The sequence below is a fragment of the Rousettus aegyptiacus genome, unplaced genomic scaffold (genome assembly GCF_014176215.1).
Source record: "Rousettus aegyptiacus isolate mRouAeg1 unplaced genomic scaffold, mRouAeg1.p scaffold_m13_p_1, whole genome shotgun sequence".
NCBI classification, from domain to species: Eukaryota; Metazoa; Chordata; class Mammalia; order Chiroptera; family Pteropodidae; genus Rousettus; species Rousettus aegyptiacus.
Window position 1 is genome coordinate 99095916 of NW_023416284.1, and position 17220 is coordinate 99113135.

Below are 17220 nucleotides of genomic sequence, written 5' to 3' on the forward strand. Positions count from 1 at the left end.
CTGCTCCACCCCAAACCAGTCCTTGTGCTTTGGAAAAAGCTGACACATTCCTCCATAGAGACATAGACTAATCAGAAGAAAAAATCTCCCAGCAATCAACAGGGAGCACTCGCCTGGCCATTGGGACTGGCTAAGGAATGAGCATATGACTCACTGCGGGCCAATGAAATGCCAGGGTTTGTTTGCTAGGGAGGGACTTCTGGGGAAGAGAATTTCTTAGTCCTTTCAAGTTACTAGAAGGGATGTTTCTTTACTTCTGACCACAGGGGTACGAAACGGCGAGTCCAAGAACTTCTGCAGCCGTTCTGCCTCCATGAGAGAAGCCAGCCTGAGGATGAACTGACACCATGGAAGAGTGAGCAGAGAGATGGAAAGAAACTGGATGGCTGACATGCTGAGCTGTTGTTGAGTCACACTCACCCTGCAGTCCACCCCATGATATGATTAATTAATCCCCTATGCTGTGGGAGCCTCTCTGAGTTTGGTTTTCTGATGTTCGCAACCCCAAAGAATCCAAAATGATAAATGAGAAATAAGCACCATCCTACAGCTTTATTCCAGCACTTGCTCAGATTTTGCTTTAACTGTTACTTACTGCTTTAAATGCTTTGCATTATTTTTCGAGAGAAAATGTAATGGGCTTTCAAGAAAAACTTTCATGAATTAATGAATTCATGAATGGCTTTGGACAAGTCACTTGACTTTCCTACGCCTTTTCAACTATAAAAAGAACTAAGTTTGACCAGAGAATTTCTGTTGCTCATTCCAGCCCTCACAGCCAATGGTTGGGGTCTAAAGTAAAAACAGCCTTTATAATATAACTCAAGCACCTGGGTTTCTTGCTCAGTCAGAATTCCCAGTTGTGCCTCTATATCCACCCTCCACCTTTCTCCATTCAGCTCTACATCCCCAGAAGTTCTGATCTCTGTGGACAGCATCAACATGGCTCCTTGTCTTCTGGATTCTGCTGAGTATACCTAATGGGAGGTACCATCGGGAGACAGGAGAACCAAGGGGTGTTCAATAAGGATATTTTTTTGGCCCTTTCTCAGCCATATTAGGTTTGAATGCATCCTTCTACCAGAGATAGCTTTTCCATATGGCTTTTCTTTCCAGTTCTGATAACCAATCCCACCCTCTTCCTTTCAGGCTTAGGCATGGGAACAACTCCCTGACATTGCTAGCCCTGAGATGCTTCAACATCCAGTGATGGTTTCTGTTATCGCGCCTACACCACTATAAACAGTCCCCCTTCGGTAGAGTCTCCTGGAGTACTCCACTAGAGTGAACCATCTGTTCCCTACTGGAACCCCAAGACACAATGGCTTAAAAGTGAAATAAAATCACCCACAATAAAAAAAAACAGAAGCAATCAACTCTGAATCTCACATAAGAGAACGAAAAAGTGTGGCACTTGCTGAGAAAAAGACCCGCACACGCCAAAAGAATCATATTAGACACTACTACCCTCCTTCCCCACTGTCACTGAGAATTTGTGGGAAATAGCCATCTCTTGCTAGACCAGGGTTTTATAACCACACAAAAAAACTCTGTTTCTACACCAGTGGATTGACCCTTCAGATAGCTTCCATGTGGGACCTGGCAAAGGAATCACAGCTGTGTGTCCATTTTCTAAAGGGGCAAATTGAATCTGGAAGAGAACACTACCAGAGCTGATAAAAACACTAGAAATGTCCCCAGGGCCTGCTCAAAGGCTCCCTGATCTAGGAATCTGCCTCGGACGGACTCCGTGGATTTTCTCAGAGCGGCCTTCCATACTACATTTCTCCAGAGATGTCTAATTCCCTCTTAACACTTCTAGAACTACCATCCATGAACATCCTTTGGATTCTTCACTATTCACCACAGTCAAGGCAAACAAAACAGGATGCCCTTGGTGCCATTCCAAGTGGTACTGAATCACAATATATGACTCCACAATCACTGACCATTTCCCAGGCAAAGTTTTCCAGAAATCTATGGGTGTCCAGGCCCATAGCAGCCCTCTGTTCCTTCTCAGGGCATTTTCCACACCACAATGGTCAAAGAAATGATCTCATGACACCTTTCATCATAAAGCATTCAGACACCAAGAATTTCAGAGAAGCTACCTGTTTCAGGATTAAGAGGCTTAACCTTTCAGGGTCGTCCTGCTTCCATGTCTTCCTCCTTCAGCATCCTCCAGAGCCAGGGCCTGTAGGAGTGACCCAAACAGCACATTCAGGATATTTGGCTTAACACAGGAACGGATCATATCAATCAGGGAGTGACCGGAAGCAGCCAAAGATGGAGCTCTAAAAACCCCAAAAGCTGATGGACCCGCTCAGGAAGGGGATGCTGCAGAGGCTGCTGAGGAAGGTCCCAAGGAAGGAGCAGATTTAAGAGGAAAAGACACCCAACTCCATTCTCTCAGTCATTCAGGCCCAGAACCCAGGAGTCATTGTGACTCCCCTCTTTCCCTCACACCCAATGTCCAATCCATCAGCAAATGATGTCAGCTTTATCTTCAAAATATATCCAGACCTCCATCACTTCTTGCCACCTCCATTGCTACCACTTTGGTCTAAGCTAATAGCTTCTCTCTTTAGGTTAGTACAGTAACCTCCTAACTAGTCTCCCTTCTTCTACTCTCACCTTTCTACAATCCAGGTACTATGTGCACTGAATTGTGTTATGGGTTGAGCTGTGTCTCCCTCAAATTCCTATGCTGAAGTCCTAACCCTCAGCACTTCAAATGTGATCTTATTTAGAAATAGGGTCATTGCAGATAAAATTAGCTGGTAAGATGAGATTATACTGGAATAGGGTGGGTCCCTATTCCAATATGATTGGTGTCCCTATAAAAAGGGGGAAATCTGGACATAGACACCCACACAGAGCGAGCATCCTGTGAAGACTGGCATTATGCTGCCACAAGCCAATGAACTACCAGAAGCGAGGAGAGGGGCCTGGCCAGATCCTTCCTTAGCACCTCCAGAGGGAGTGTGGCTCTACAGACACCTTGATCTCAGACCTATGGCCTCCAGAACTATTGGACAATAAATTTATGCTGTTAAAGTTGCCCAGTTTGCGGTACTTTATTATGGCAGCCCTAGCAAACTATTACACCAGGCCTTCCACAGTCGCCTAAGTGATCATTTAAAAATCACTCTTCTACTCAAAACACTCTGATAGTGTTTCATGTTTTTCAAAGTTAAAGACAAAATCCTTGAGATGACCTACAAGGCCCACATATCCTGGCCAGCCTCTTCTCTGACCTCTTCTACTCCTACTCTACTCTTCTTCAATTTCCTCCAGCCATAATGGCTTCCTCAAACATCCTAGGCAGGCTCTTGCCTCAGGGCCTTCGTACTTGCTCTTCTCTCTACCTGGAACAGCCTTCTACCAGGCTTCCTTTACTTCAGGTTTCTGCTCACATGTCACCTTCTCTGTGAGTCCTTCCATCCCCACTCCTGTATCCTTTCAATTCCCTTCCCTGTAGTATTTTTCTTTGTAGCTTTATCACTACCTGACATTTGTTTATGTGTTTATGGCTAATCTCTTACACTAGAGTATAAACTCCCTGAGAATAAGAATATTGTATTATGATGTGCCTCAGAGTCCAACACAGGCAGGTGCTCAAGAAATAGTTGTTGAAAGATTTATTTGTGGAATCAAAGAAGCCAAGAGAAAAGAGTTACAAAAAGGAGGAAGTTGTCCACAGGGTTAAAAGCAGCAGAGTCCAGAAAGATAAGGGCTGAAGTGTCCGTTGGGTGTGGTAACATGGAAGCCAGGGTGACCTTAGAGAGGGCAGTTCCTATGGAAGGCAGGAGCCCTCTGCGGCAAATCCACCAGGTCCCTTCCCTGTGCCAGGCTCCCCTCCCACAGGCAGAAGCCAGCTTGTGTCAGCCAAGGAGCAAAACCTGAGGGCAGATGCTTTCCAGACTACTGTCTGCAAGGGAAGGAGAAACAGGAATGTGCAAAAAGGAGGTGAAAGTTTGAAGAAAGACTTTATTGCTGAATAACTGAAGGGAGTGAGGTCCCAGGAGCTATGGGAGATGGGGGACCCATGTGCTGGGAGGAGGTTCTCTGGTCGGGGGAGGGAAAGTGTCCTTCTCTGAGTAGAAGGAAACCAGTTGCAATGAGCCCAGATGCCAATACCCACCCAGGAGGGGAGGCAGGAACCTGAATGGGCTCACTGCTGTGGGAGAGTCCTGCAAGTATAGAGTTGGTTCCAAAAGCAAGCGCCTCCTTAGATTTTGTGCCATAGGTGCCTCACTCACCTCAACCAGTACCAACTCTGATCCCCTGATTAGAAAAAGCTGGCTGCTGGCCAGCACCACTGAGGACCCAGCTGAAAACAGAGGCCGTGGTCTCATACAAGCACAATCTCAATGGCTGTGGGATTTCTGGGACAGGCCCTCAGAAGCCTAGATTTAGGAGAAGAGGAACCGCAAAGAGCTCCATTCATTTCCATCAAGGTTGCCTCATTCTTCCAGGCTTCTAGGTTAATTCTCTGAGGCTTCTTTGAGCCTTTCCACCCTCTCTACTTCCCCAATTCCTCCCAGTCAATCACAGACCATTCCTCTTACACTATGAGAGGACTCCTATTTCTGAGCACCTACTATGTGCTGGATGTGACACAAGTTAAAATCCTTATACAACAGTCCTGTGAAGTGTTTTCAGCTTCTATTTACAGATGAGGTTCAAGGTCACACAGGTACCAAGTGACAGCTGGGATCTGAAACCTTCCATCTATCTTCTTTTCTATATTCACGTCACTACCCTAGTCCACGCCCTCAACATTTCATTTCTAATATCCAACATGATAAATGTTATCCAACTCACCTCCCAGCACTCCCCATTTACAATGCACACATCCAGATGAACCTTCTTCCAACACTGTTTTCACCTATCCCCATTCTATCTGATTGGCTTTGGTGGCTCCCCGATACAGGAAAATTTCAAACTCTGCAGCCATCCCTCAGGATCCTTCATAAACGATGCATATCCCTTTCTTTAACCTTCTTTCCTAGATGCACATTCAGCTGCGCCCCCTCCATTATGCTCCACCCCTTTCCATGGTCCCCCCTTAAGATCCCAGTGCTGGGCACACTCCTCCCCCTGCAGCGCCACCCCTCTGACTGCTCTGCTTTCCTGCAGTCCTCTGAGTGGTACCACCCCAGCTAGCTGAGCTCTCCTCCCCTGCTCTTCTGAGCTCACTGCACTGAGCTTAGCAAGTGTTCCATTTGCTCATGTCGACTGCAAACCCCTTGAGGGTAATTCATAGGTACTGAAAATGCTTGAAGTTGTCCACTGCTCAACACCAGGTAAACGTTGCTTGACCTACAGAATAATACTAATGAAGCTTAGATGATGTACCTCTAGAAGTTTTTCAGAAAATACAAGAGACCTGGATGTGTAAGGCAAGGGACAGAGGGCCTTCTTAAAGTTTTTGGAAGCATACCTATTCTTCCTTTGCGGGAGCACCTAGAGTCTGGCGCTCTATACTAACAGCAATCCCAACAAGGTGGATGGTGGTTGGATTTAGCTCTTCCCTCCTCTTCCTGCTTCTACATACTTCAGGTCTTGGTATCCTTCCTTAGCTACCCTTTCACACACTTTTATAGACATGGATAAAGATCCCATCTCCTTCCCTCTTCAAGGGGAGAGCTTCACATGTGAGAAATCTGGCTGAGGGGAATTCATGGTGATTAGCGGGATTGTCAGTGCTGGGCTCCCTGAAGGAGGAAAAAGGTTACTATGTTTCTGGGAAACTGAGAGTTGGTCCTAACACACTTCGATCCTCAGCCTCGGACCACACAACAGTTCTGGGATTCCCTGGGCCCCAGGGAGAGGATGGTTGGGAAAAGTGAAAGTCGGCAAAGCACTCGGAGCTATCAAATCACATCCCACACAGATGGAACAAGAGGCAGCTGAATAACAAGGGTTTGAGAGAAAATTATAGGGATCAAGGTGATGCTGTTTCCCAAGATGTCCAATAAGAAATCAAGGTCTCCCCAAAACAGTGGAACCAAAGGCAAAGTCTGGGCCTCATGACATAGTTGAAATAACAGGAATTCTAGAGTTGGGCCTGGTATCAAATCTTGACATTGTCACCCTGTGGCTGTCCAACATTGGACTGGTCAATAATCTTCTTTGAGCCAGGTTCTGCAGGAGCTAATGTGAAGCCCAAATAAAACAAGAAATGTACAAAAACATCTAACACAGTGCCTGGCATTATATAAGGGCCCAATAAATGTTGCTCCCTTCCCTCCTTCCAGCTTTCAGATCTCACAGCTCTCAAATCTCGCTAATAGGAACAAGAACAGAAGCTACAGAGCATTTCCCAGCGGGAAGGTCTGCAAAGGATGGCAAAAGTCAGCAAAAGGGAGGGGAACAAAAGGGCCACCCCACGGTCGCTAAGAGAGAAGGGCTGGACTTCTGTGAACGCCCAGGTTTCAAAACACACAAAGCTTCGAGCCTCAGACCAAACCCAAACAGGAAGTTTGTGACAAACTTAGCAAACATGCATGCACAACTGCAGGAGGTTGCACACCACTCAGAAAAGATGAAAAACCATCACTTCTTGACAGGGGGAGGGAATCGGTGTGGAATAAAAGCAGCGTGCCTGGCCAACGTTCCAAATGTGCAAAACTCGTTCTGGGTGCCAGGAAGCTCCTTACCTAAGAACATGGGCCAAATCACGTGGAGCTGCTCTGGTTTTCCAAAACCAGGGTCCGGCAGCTCCTCCCCACTCTTTGTCCCTCCCCCACCTCCTCAGGCATCAAGGACAACGAACACTCTGAACAGTCGATCACGGGTCTGGATGACTTAGAGTTGTGGGATCATTTTTCAGCTGGGAGAACTCCGCACAGAGGAAGTGATGTGAGGGGGTCCCACAGAACTCGATCTCCATCAGGCTGCCGGGCCAGTGCATGTCTCATCAGCGCTCCACAATGGGGGCCCTCAGGTTGCCATTTTTTCTCCACTGAAATCCTGCCTGACACTAACATTTTCATGGGTACTGTTCGCACTCGTATGGGGAGTTACAGTTTCAGTTCATTCATTTCTAAGTGTAGGCGAAGGCGGACACGCCTAACCTCCATGATCTGTGTCCCATCTCCCCAACCAGAGGGAAAAGTAGGTGCTTCCTTCCCCTTTGTCCACTATCTCCCAGAATCTGTGGATTGAGCCTTGATACTAGGCCATATGTTTGGTGGGTATGCTCCAGAAAATACACAGTAAATTAATAAACACATCAATACTCTTCTCGATCCACCTTCGGCAGACAGATCCCTGGTTCTGTCCCTCCCGGGTAAATGGCCCAATTGTAAACTCAATCCCCCGACTATCAGCCTCACTGCCCGCCTCCTCCCTCAGCACCTCCGGCAGTGGTTTCCCCACCTCCCCAAGTTAGGTTCCTTTTAAAAAAAAAAAATGACTCATTTAGGAAGAGACAAAACCCAAAACTTCAATGGTAAAGATAAAACAGCACCGAGTCTCTTTAAACACTTCCTACTCCATGTAGAATTTAGATCTGATAAAGCCTCCCCAAACTGGACCTCCTAATTTGGAACTTACGGTATACACAATTCTTCTAGCAAAAACATTTCCAGTAATGTCTTCTCTCTGAACTCTTCAGGGTCATCATTGCAAATGGAGGTCCCCTCAGGGCTCCAGTCAGTAGCTTCTTCAAAATGAGGGAATGAGATATTATTATTATTATTATTATTATTATTATTATTATTATTATTTTAACGCCTACAGCACCTGGTCTCATTCCACCTGGTGGGGGAATAAGATATTAAAGTCTGCACTTTCGATTCCTGGGCGGGGGTGGTGGGGGAGTCAAAAGCGACTTATTTGATGTTTTACTGTGTTTATGATTCTGACTTATTGGAGAAAGAACACTGGCATTATCTCATTGGTCTAAGGAAAATTATGGGGAGTTTTTCATAAAAAGTAAGACTTCTTGGTATGTAAGAAGTTTACAACTTTTGTGCACAGTATGTGAAAGGAACAAAATTGTATAATACAATACACAGAATCATAACATTTTAGAGCTAAAATGAGCAATTAGGATGATGCAGGGCTTCTCTAAAGTTAGCTGCATTAAAGAAAATTCCTGGACCCCGATCCCACAGATTTCCTTTTTTTTCTTTTATGTTTCCCTGTGACTTTAATGTGCATCCAGGGTTGAAAACCACTGATTAGGTGCTGATAAGAAAATTGAGATCTGAAGAAATTAAGGTTCAGTCCAAGACTACCCTGTCAGGCACACACAACACCAGAACCAAATCCGACACGTCTCCCCGTCCAGCTCTGCAGTGCCACTCAGATATTTTAGTATTCACAGATTTGTTAAAATCTTTCTTTTTTAATGTTGGGTGACTAGGAGTTGCCGACTTTTCGTTTTGTTAAGCAAGAGCGTATTTATAAATATCTACCAATAACCATCACTGCTTCCTGACAAGTCTCTTGATCGTTTGCATACCTGCCACCCTCTCCGACCCAGTCCCAGCCCAGGAGGTAAGATCTGACAATACGTGGTCCTGGCCGCAGCCTCACTCACCTCTACTCACTCTTCTCACCAACACCCATGCGACAAATCCACAATATCTATTTCTGGAAGTCCCTTCGCTAACCACAAACTATTTCCCAGTCCCACCAAACCCACCCTACACCTTCCTCCTGACACGTGACAGCTAATATTTGTATAAATTACGAGTACTTACAGTTTTTTACTCCACACACATTATCCCTTCTAAATTTCTCCCTAATCAAGGATATACTAGAAACTTTTAAGGAGGGCTACCTTTGAGGAGTACAATTCAGGGGTAAGGCAGGGAGCAAAAGGGTTCTCTTTACACCCTTCAGTTTGAATTTGGGCAAGCGTGTATTTTTTTAAATGGGACAAAAATCACACACGCACGCGCACGCGCACACACACACACTAAAACAAAGTAGATTACAAAATATATCTACGGTTTGCTTCTACCTTGTAAATACAGAAAATTGCCCAGGAAGTCTCCGTACCCAAGTTCTACATGTAAATGATACCTGGGCAGTGGGATTATGGGTGATAATAATTTCACTTCCCTTTCCTCTTTATCTCTATTATGTTTTATTTATGTGATAAAGGAATAATGATGGTTCAAAACCTAAACCAAAGCATCATCTGATCTCTGAAACCTACACAGCATTGAGAAGCAAAGGCACCAGAGCAAGTCCCAGTCTGGCACCTCCTTTTCGTAAAATGAAAGATTTTCCCCCAGAACTGCCCTGGCTTCTGCACCCTGTCTAGGGCAAAATCTACCCCTGCAACTGACCCCAAGTTACTCCCAGGTTCTGCCAGTATCCAGAACAGATGTGGAGGGAAGCTTAGCACAGCTGTCAAGCCCCTTCTGTCTGACCTCCTCTGCTTCATCTCCCTCTGCTTCCTGAGTTTCAGCCACATGGGTCAGTTGCCTTCTCCCGAGTGTCTCTCTGGTCCCTGTCTACTCAGGTGATGTCACCCACCCCTACTTATTTTCTCCCTCAGTCTTCACCAAGACAAGCAGCCACACCTACTCCAAGTAACATTCAAATCCACAACTTGTAGATCAGAAGCCCTAAAGCTCTTCAAATGGAGTGTAAACTGTGGAATTCTCTACAGTTCCCACTGCTCTCTAATGTCTAACAAGGCAATAAAGAGGGGTGAGAGAGTCTTCAGGCATCAAGGCCTGGAGGTAAAAGAATGTGTGATGTGTTCAGGGAAGAAGAAGGCACTTGGGATGTCTGGAGCATCTCCTAGCTTGTCCAAGGCCCAGCAGAGAAAAAAATCCAAAGAAGGTTAACGGCAAAATTTACCAGGGCCAGCAAAGAGAGGCCCAAGCGAAGGGTTCTCAGCCCCTCATCTGCTATTCATCATTCCACCAACTGGTTACCCATAATTCACTCTACCCTTCCAGCATTTAGTTGGGGCTAGGCCAACAGAAGTGGGTGGAAAAAATAGGAATAGAGAAAAAAAGAAATGAGATTAAGGAACATGACACTGAGGCGGGCCGAGGTCTTCCCAGTACAACATCAAGGCTCCTAAGTGGCCTTGGGTAACTCATGAGAGGGCAGGGGACATGGTGCTTAATCCTCTCCTTTATGTCAGCTCCAAACACAAAGGACATCTGCCAATTATCCAAACTTCTAGGGACCCCCAAGAGACATTTGTAAAGTACTTCAAAACTGCCAAAATACGGACTGGCCATGCTTTACCCAGATGCCGCTGTGGCCTGTGGGGCCTTTTGGGAAACCCCCGTGGAGGGTATTAGACTAACACCCACCTCCTGTCCTGTAAGAAGGAAGCCTTCGACAATTTTGGCTCCTCATATGTTCACCTCCATTGGGCCTGACTGCTTGGTTGACCGTATGATCGTCTGTCCAGGGGGGAATGCTACTCTGTAAAAGTGCTATGCTGTTTCAGGTAGGGGTGTGTGTCTAGCTTCTCTCCCCACACACTCAACTAGACTGTAAGGTCCTACTGGGCTCAGCTCTTGCTGCTTCTCTTTCTTCTTAAGAAAACTCTCCTCGTTGCCTCTCCTTGTTAGTAAATGCAGTGGGCATTTACTAACCAAGTAGAAAACCAATCCTCAAATCTGTCAGCTCTTATTAAGTTGGAGTCTTCCTGGAGACTAAGGAGAGAACACAAGCCAAACAGCTGGGTAACACCCTGAGGGGATGGTGGATCATTAGTTACCTGCCTCTGCTTGCTAAAGGAAAGGTATGGGGAGGCCAGAATCGTTGGAGAAGGCCTCATAGAGGAAGTGAGATGTGAGTTGGGTCTTGACAAAAGGGTTCAATTGGGTCAAGTGGAGAGGAAGTGGGAAGACCATCCCAAGCAGTGGGACCAGCACACACGTGGCACTGACCACAGGGTGGGGAGGGCCCCACTGTGGAGGAATGAGACGGCGAGGCAGTGAGAGGTTATGAGTGTGCGTTCAGAAGTCAGACAGACTTGCTTTGAGCCTAGCTATGACTCTCGTTAGCTGTGCGATCCGGGAATTTACTAACTGTCTCAGTCCCATGTTCTTTATCAGCAATATGATGAAGATGAAGATAATAATGGTACCTGCTGGGGTTATTGAAAAGATTTGATGAGGGGATGCTTATAAAATACTTAGGAGGCTCAGGGCTTCCTGCCACCAATGAATATTATCTGTTATTCTTGCTACATCAAAATGACCCAATGCCTATCCTGCTGATGTAGACAGGGAACTTTCTCCTTAATTAACAGCCATGATACTGGGAAGAAGGGAATACTGGCTGTCTGGTCACATCCTGAGTAACTTAAGAAGCACAAGAGCCAGCTGAACAGAAGAATGCCCAAGCAGCCAGTGTTCTCAACTACACATGTGTGCATGCACGTGCGCGCACACACACTTCTCTGCTTTCCTTGGACCTCCAACTTCCTCATCATAAATACAAACTTATTTCCCTCTTCCTCCTACCTCTTCAGAGTTTGGCAGTGGTTGTGGCCCTTCAGCATCATGGCTGTTGTCGGAGGGTGGCGGGGATTCTCCCCGACTCTGGAGCTCCCTCCTAGCCTAGGAGAGGAAACAGCTTCCCACTGTTGCCAGCCCTGCAGGGCTTCACTATCCTTTGGTTTCCCTAAACTGCCCACACGTTTGTACACACTTCCCTTCATTAACGTCTCTCCATTTAAACCCTTAGCATGTGTCGGCCATCTCATGCTGGGACCATGACTGACAAAGCCAGGGCCCACATCCATCCACCAGGTGCACAGGGCTGAAGTGCAGACCTGTCTTCCTCTCGTTCCCTTCCTCCCCTCACAGATGGCGGTGTTTAAGATATAACCAATGTTTTGTTTTGTTTTTTTTCACCCAAAAGCAATCATATGAGAATTTAACATCTCTTGGGATCTAGATAAAGAGGCTCAGGGAAAAGCAATGCTCCAAAGCCAGGCAGGGCATTTATTAAGTGTTTACTTTGTACAAGTATCATGCCAGGCACTAAAGATCCAAAGATGATTAAGATAAAGGTCTGGACCTGAGAGAAAAAACATGAAGGACGAGGGCTTACTACTGACTAAGGGGATTCTCAGGAGATAAAGCTTGAACTACATTGGGTGTTGAAGGGTGAGGCTGTGACAATGGGAAAGGAGGGCGAAGTCAGCAGGAGGTGTGAAGAGGGAGGTGGGAGGAGGAGGAACACGAGGCGAGGACAAGTAGGACTGAACCGATAGAGATGAGAGCAGAAAAGAGCTGGGCAAGGGGTCTATCTTGAGTTGGAGCCACCTGATTCAAAAACCAAGCATATTAGTAACAGAAATGAAACCTGACCAGAAGGATATTTCCTCCCAGCAGCCTCCAAAGTCAAAATGCCACCCCACTACCACCACCTTAGGAAAATGTTAAAGATAGCCTGGCCAGATCTGGGGCAAAGATGCTTGTCCTAAAGGGGATGTTTCTCACCACTCACCATCAACCTGGCCCTACCTTGGGGTCAAGCAGATCATGCGCGGAAAGGGTACCTAGACACCTAGCTCCACAGCCATGGAGACCACTTTCACCCCATGAAAAAAAGAAATTTTCCACATACGCTTGCTCTTATTTGGAATTCTAAAATTAACTGTTCATTCCTCTTACCTAAAAGCTGTCTCCCTTTATAAGCTAATATGCAAATACCTCGGGAGAGGCTAAGTCTCAGCAGCCACATATCCGCTTAGCATGGATGCTTCCAGAAGATCTTTCCTGGAAAACAAGCTTTGCATAAGGGATGCTCAAGAGATTATCTGTGATGGGGGGGGGAGGCAGAAGGGGGCTCCCGCATTGAACCAACACCCAACAAGGGCACAGAGGTACAGAGTTCATTGCTGAACCTTCAAAATCTTCAAAAAGGCTTTTTTCACTAGTTGTTTTTAAATTGAGATGTACTTCGTGACCCATAAAATTTACCTTTCAAACTGCACAATCCAGCAGTTTTTACCGTATCCACAAGGTTGTACAACCATCACTATCTAATTTCAGAATATTTTCATAACCCCCAAAGAAACCCCATACCCATCAGCAGTCACTCCCCATCCCTCTCATTCCCTGGCAACCATTTTCTCTCTCTATGAACTTGCCCACTCTGGGAATTTCATGAAAATAGAACCATAAAATATATGGCCTTTGTGTCTGGCTCCTTTCACTTAGCATAAGGTTTTCGAGGTTCATCTATGTTGTAGCATGGATTGTTACTTCATTCCTTCCTTATGGCTATGTAATACTCTATTGTATGGATATACCACATTTTGTTTATCCATCCAAAGACTTTTTAAAGGGCAAAACAAATGATGCTCCTACAGAAAGAAGCCTCCGGTATTCTTGGGGCCGCTTGGACAGTGTAGGCATTTGCAAACTCCTCCCACCAGCACTCATGGACACTGTCCAAACCCTCCACACTGGGCTGGTGTGATTTTCCACATACACAGTGGATCGGGTCAGCATCCCTGAATCACAGAGGCCGTGACAGAAACAGCTAAAATTCCTTCTGAGGGAATTTGTAATGACTCTTAAAATGTGTTTTATAACTCTCCACAGTCCTGGTAACGTAAGATGGAAGAAGAGAGCCAACTTCATGGGCCTGTGACCTGTGCAGGATCATGGGTCCCTGTGCTTGGCTTAGTGCACTATTGTCACCGTCTCAAAAATGTTGATAATTTTTAAACAATGCCCAATGCATTTTCATTTTGCATTGGGCCCAGGAGATTATGCATCTGGTCCTGGGCAAAAGGCAAGGGTTTGGGAAGGGATTGCAACATGACACTCTCCCTAAGGAGACTGACTGCTCACCGAGTCAGGTCACAGTGCTGAGGAGGGGACAGCAAGCAAGTTGGAGAGAGGTGCCGGGTCTACCCACAGCAATGCTGAAAACCCAGCTTCCAAACGGTCCGAGACTATGTCTCCCTGCCCTTAAGGGAGAACAGTTGGCTGAAAAGCCCTCCCCGGAACAGCCAGACTAGTTGAAAGTAAATGTGATAAGTCAACTCTGTACAGGCTCAGACTGTAAAGCAAGGGGGACTCAAACTGAAACCTGTTTCATCTTATAATCACTTATAGGTTAAGACCAAGAAGAAGAAAGAAAGGAAAAAAAGAAGAAGAAAAAAAACCCCACACTAAAGTAACTGGCACTGAGAAAATTTTTTAAACATTTACTTTTTTAAAAAAAAACTGTCGCCTTTATTTCCAGCATATCAAGGAAGCCATGGTTTCACCAAAAATCTGGTATTCGATCCGAAGAGAAGAGGAAATTTAAAACACGGTCTTCTATGCTGATGTTAGTACCAGACAGGACCTTAGGAACAGCCCAATTACATGGATCCCCAGGAGGCTCAACCCTACCTCCACCCCCACAGATTTAGTCCAATTCTCATTTTGTAGATGAGGAAGCTATGCTGTGAGAGGGGAAGTTAATGGGCCAAGGCCACCCACGGCAAAGGAGCAGGACCACAACCTGGGAGCTTGCAGCTTCCCCTTTCAAAGTCCCAATTTCATGAATCCAACCAAAACTCATATACTGGGTATATGGCCCCCATCCCCAATTTTCTCCCCATCCTCAACTCTTCTAGTGCGTGTCTTTGTCCCTGGGAAAGGAGAGTCAGGTTATGCAGATTAACTGAAGATTTACAAACCCTAAGGAAGAAGATGCAGCTTCCTTCCCACCAGTGCCATCTCTCTCCCATCATTTGGCAAAAGGGTCAGAGGGCTCCGATGTAGGGTTCAGGGCCTTCCCATATCCAGGGCATTTATTAAACACAGTTTTTCTGGAAGAGTGAAGTTTAACCTAGTTTTTCCCAGTTATAGGCACAAGGATCATGCAGGGTAGAGGGAACTTGGGGGCAGACAGGAAGTGCTGCCATTCCACCACACCAAAGAGATAGCTCCAGACGGCCACTGGAAAGTGATGGGACTCAGCCACCCCATCAAGTTCTGTCCTTTTTCTGAAGCACAGACAAACCAAATCCAACCATCCTTAATACCAGGTTCCTGGACTCCTTTGATTTCAATTTGTTTCATCCTTCGCCCTGCCCCCCTTCTTCATTCTTCCTTTCCTTCCTTGAACAAATAGATACTGAGCACTTATTATGTGCCAAGGCTGTTCTGGTTGCTGGGAATATAGCAGTGAACAAAAAAGACCATGTTTTGGTGCTTAAGTTCTAAAGGGAGGAAACAAGTAAAGAGTTAATAAATAAACGACTATGTACCATCTAAGATGGTGAAAACGTCTCTGGAGAAAAACGCAGCAGGATAAGAGGGATAAAAATGGCAGGGAAGGAGGGCATTTTACCTAGGATGGCCAGGTTAGAGCTCTCTGAAGGAGGTGAAGGAGTGAGCCATACAGATATCCGGGGGGAAGATATTCCAGGTGAAAGGATCAGTTAAGTACAAGGGCCTTGAGGTAGGAATGTCCCGGTTCAAGGAACGACCAGGATTCTAGTGTGGCATGAATGAGGAAAGAGGCGAGTCAGAGAGGTAGGAGGGTGGGAGCCAAATCAGGCTGGCCCTGAAGCCACAGTAAGGCCTTGGTTTTATTCCAAGAGGGATGGAAGCATGCAGGGCTCTGAGCAGGGAAATGACCGACTGACTGGCTTTATCAGAGCCACTCTGAACCGCCATTGTTACCAGGGCACTTGTGCTAGGGGACCATATTTACAAGCCAACTCAGAACAGCCTCTAAGCAGCAGTGAGAAAAATACTTCCCTTCTCTGGGCCTCCACAGTCTCCTCTGTGAAATGGGTAGATAAAACTAGATGATGTCTAACGTCCTTTCTAGGATATTTCTATTTTCTGACCCTGAGACGGATTGACCGAAAAAGTCTCACCTGACTCTGACTCAGGAGAAGGCAAGGAACAACAGCCAAGTGTTACAGATGCCCCCAACCCCTGCCTTCCCTGCCCCATACCAAATTCTCACCCCCAAAAGGCACAGACAGCTCTCTAGGGAGAAAGGTCCAGCCCAGGAAGCAGCCACGTCAGCAACGTCCTCTAAAGATTACAAAGGGTGACCACTAAAGATAGCGCAGCCTCCACACATGTTTTAGGGTGGGGCTCAGCCTGCAGAGGCCGGTGAAAGCGGCTGCTACAGCCAAAGCAGAAGGCATTGCTGAATCGGCTTCTGCCCCGGCCGCCACAGTCTCTCCTATCTCTCGCACTCCTAGTATGCGGAAAAGAAAGTTACGGGGTTAAGAACTGCTCCATTCCAACATTTCCTTGAGGGCTCTGTCTGTGTCGTACATCATCAAAGAGGTTGTAGAGCAAGACTCAGGTCTCCTCTATCAGGCCAGATAAGCAGGATTTGTCTCTCCCCAATCAGACTAGGAGTCCCCAATAATATGAACTATCTCATCTCAGACCGTAACTTAATCGTATGCCTTTTCCATCAGAATGGGGGCTCCATGAGGGTTGGGGCTATTTCTCCATCAACAGATTTGGAGCACCTGATGTCAGGAGCTACGCCACCCCCACTGGACTGGAATCTCCTTGCGGACGGGGTTTATCTGTCTCTTTCCCTCTATCGCCTCACTGCATCCTATAAGTCTTCTACATTTTTAGAGATTTTTTAAAACAAAGTGCTAATTGCAGCACTCAGATTGAACCACCCGCCCAGCCATGAGACCCTGTGATCCCCAGCCATTAAATGACCCATGAAAACTATCTGAATACGAACCTCCAAGTGAAATGAAAAGAAAACAAAATTAAAAGTCGGCTTCACCGAACAGCTTTTTGAGATACTGTTTATATGTTCTGGCCAAAGGCTATCCCCATTTTATAAATAACCCTTTCTGGTGACTATGGCTGAGGCCAGGCTGAAATGCACCTTGAGGACTGAGAGTAGGAAGCTCACTAGGCCAGGCCTGACCAAAGCTTAGTCTTACACGAATGTATAACCCACCTCCCAGACACAGCCATCTCCCCGGCCTCCAACTTAGGCTTTTCCAAGCTAGCCACGCCAAATAAAGTGGTGGGAAGTAGAAAAATGGCTATGGGAACTGAAATCAGAAGAGTGGAATGAGGAGGAGACCCATCTCACAGAAGCAGGCAGGCCCATACCTCCCTGCACAGAATGGTGGGAGAGCACAAGGTGGCTCAGCGCAAGCTCCTGGCACCTCCCAGGAGAAGCAGAGCACACCCCAGACACGGAGAGGGGCACTTGTGTACATGTGGGCTCGGGGAAGCCACTAGAGGCTCCCCTGGAATCTGGTAT

The 17220-nt window shown here is 46.4% G+C and overlaps 1 protein-coding gene across 29 annotated transcripts in view; it reads right to left on the reverse strand.

Annotated features, from left to right (window-relative positions):
• The window catches only part of TRERF1 (transcriptional regulating factor 1), a 186640-nt gene that overhangs the window by 109282 nt on the left and 60138 nt on the right, over positions 1 to 17220 (reverse strand). For 23 of the 29 annotated variants that reach the window (XM_016128553.2, XM_016128545.2, XM_036218082.1 and 20 more), the window contains one exon: positions 2112 to 2194. The exons of 4 other annotated variants lie outside the window; for them this stretch is intronic. The gene's annotated coding sequence lies outside the window, so the exon portion shown is untranslated. Of the gene's footprint in view, positions 1 to 2111; positions 2195 to 7563; positions 7673 to 17220 lie in introns of all 29 variants that reach the window. 2 more of the 29 variants (XM_016128547.2, XM_036218057.1) reach the window with 2 other exon arrangements.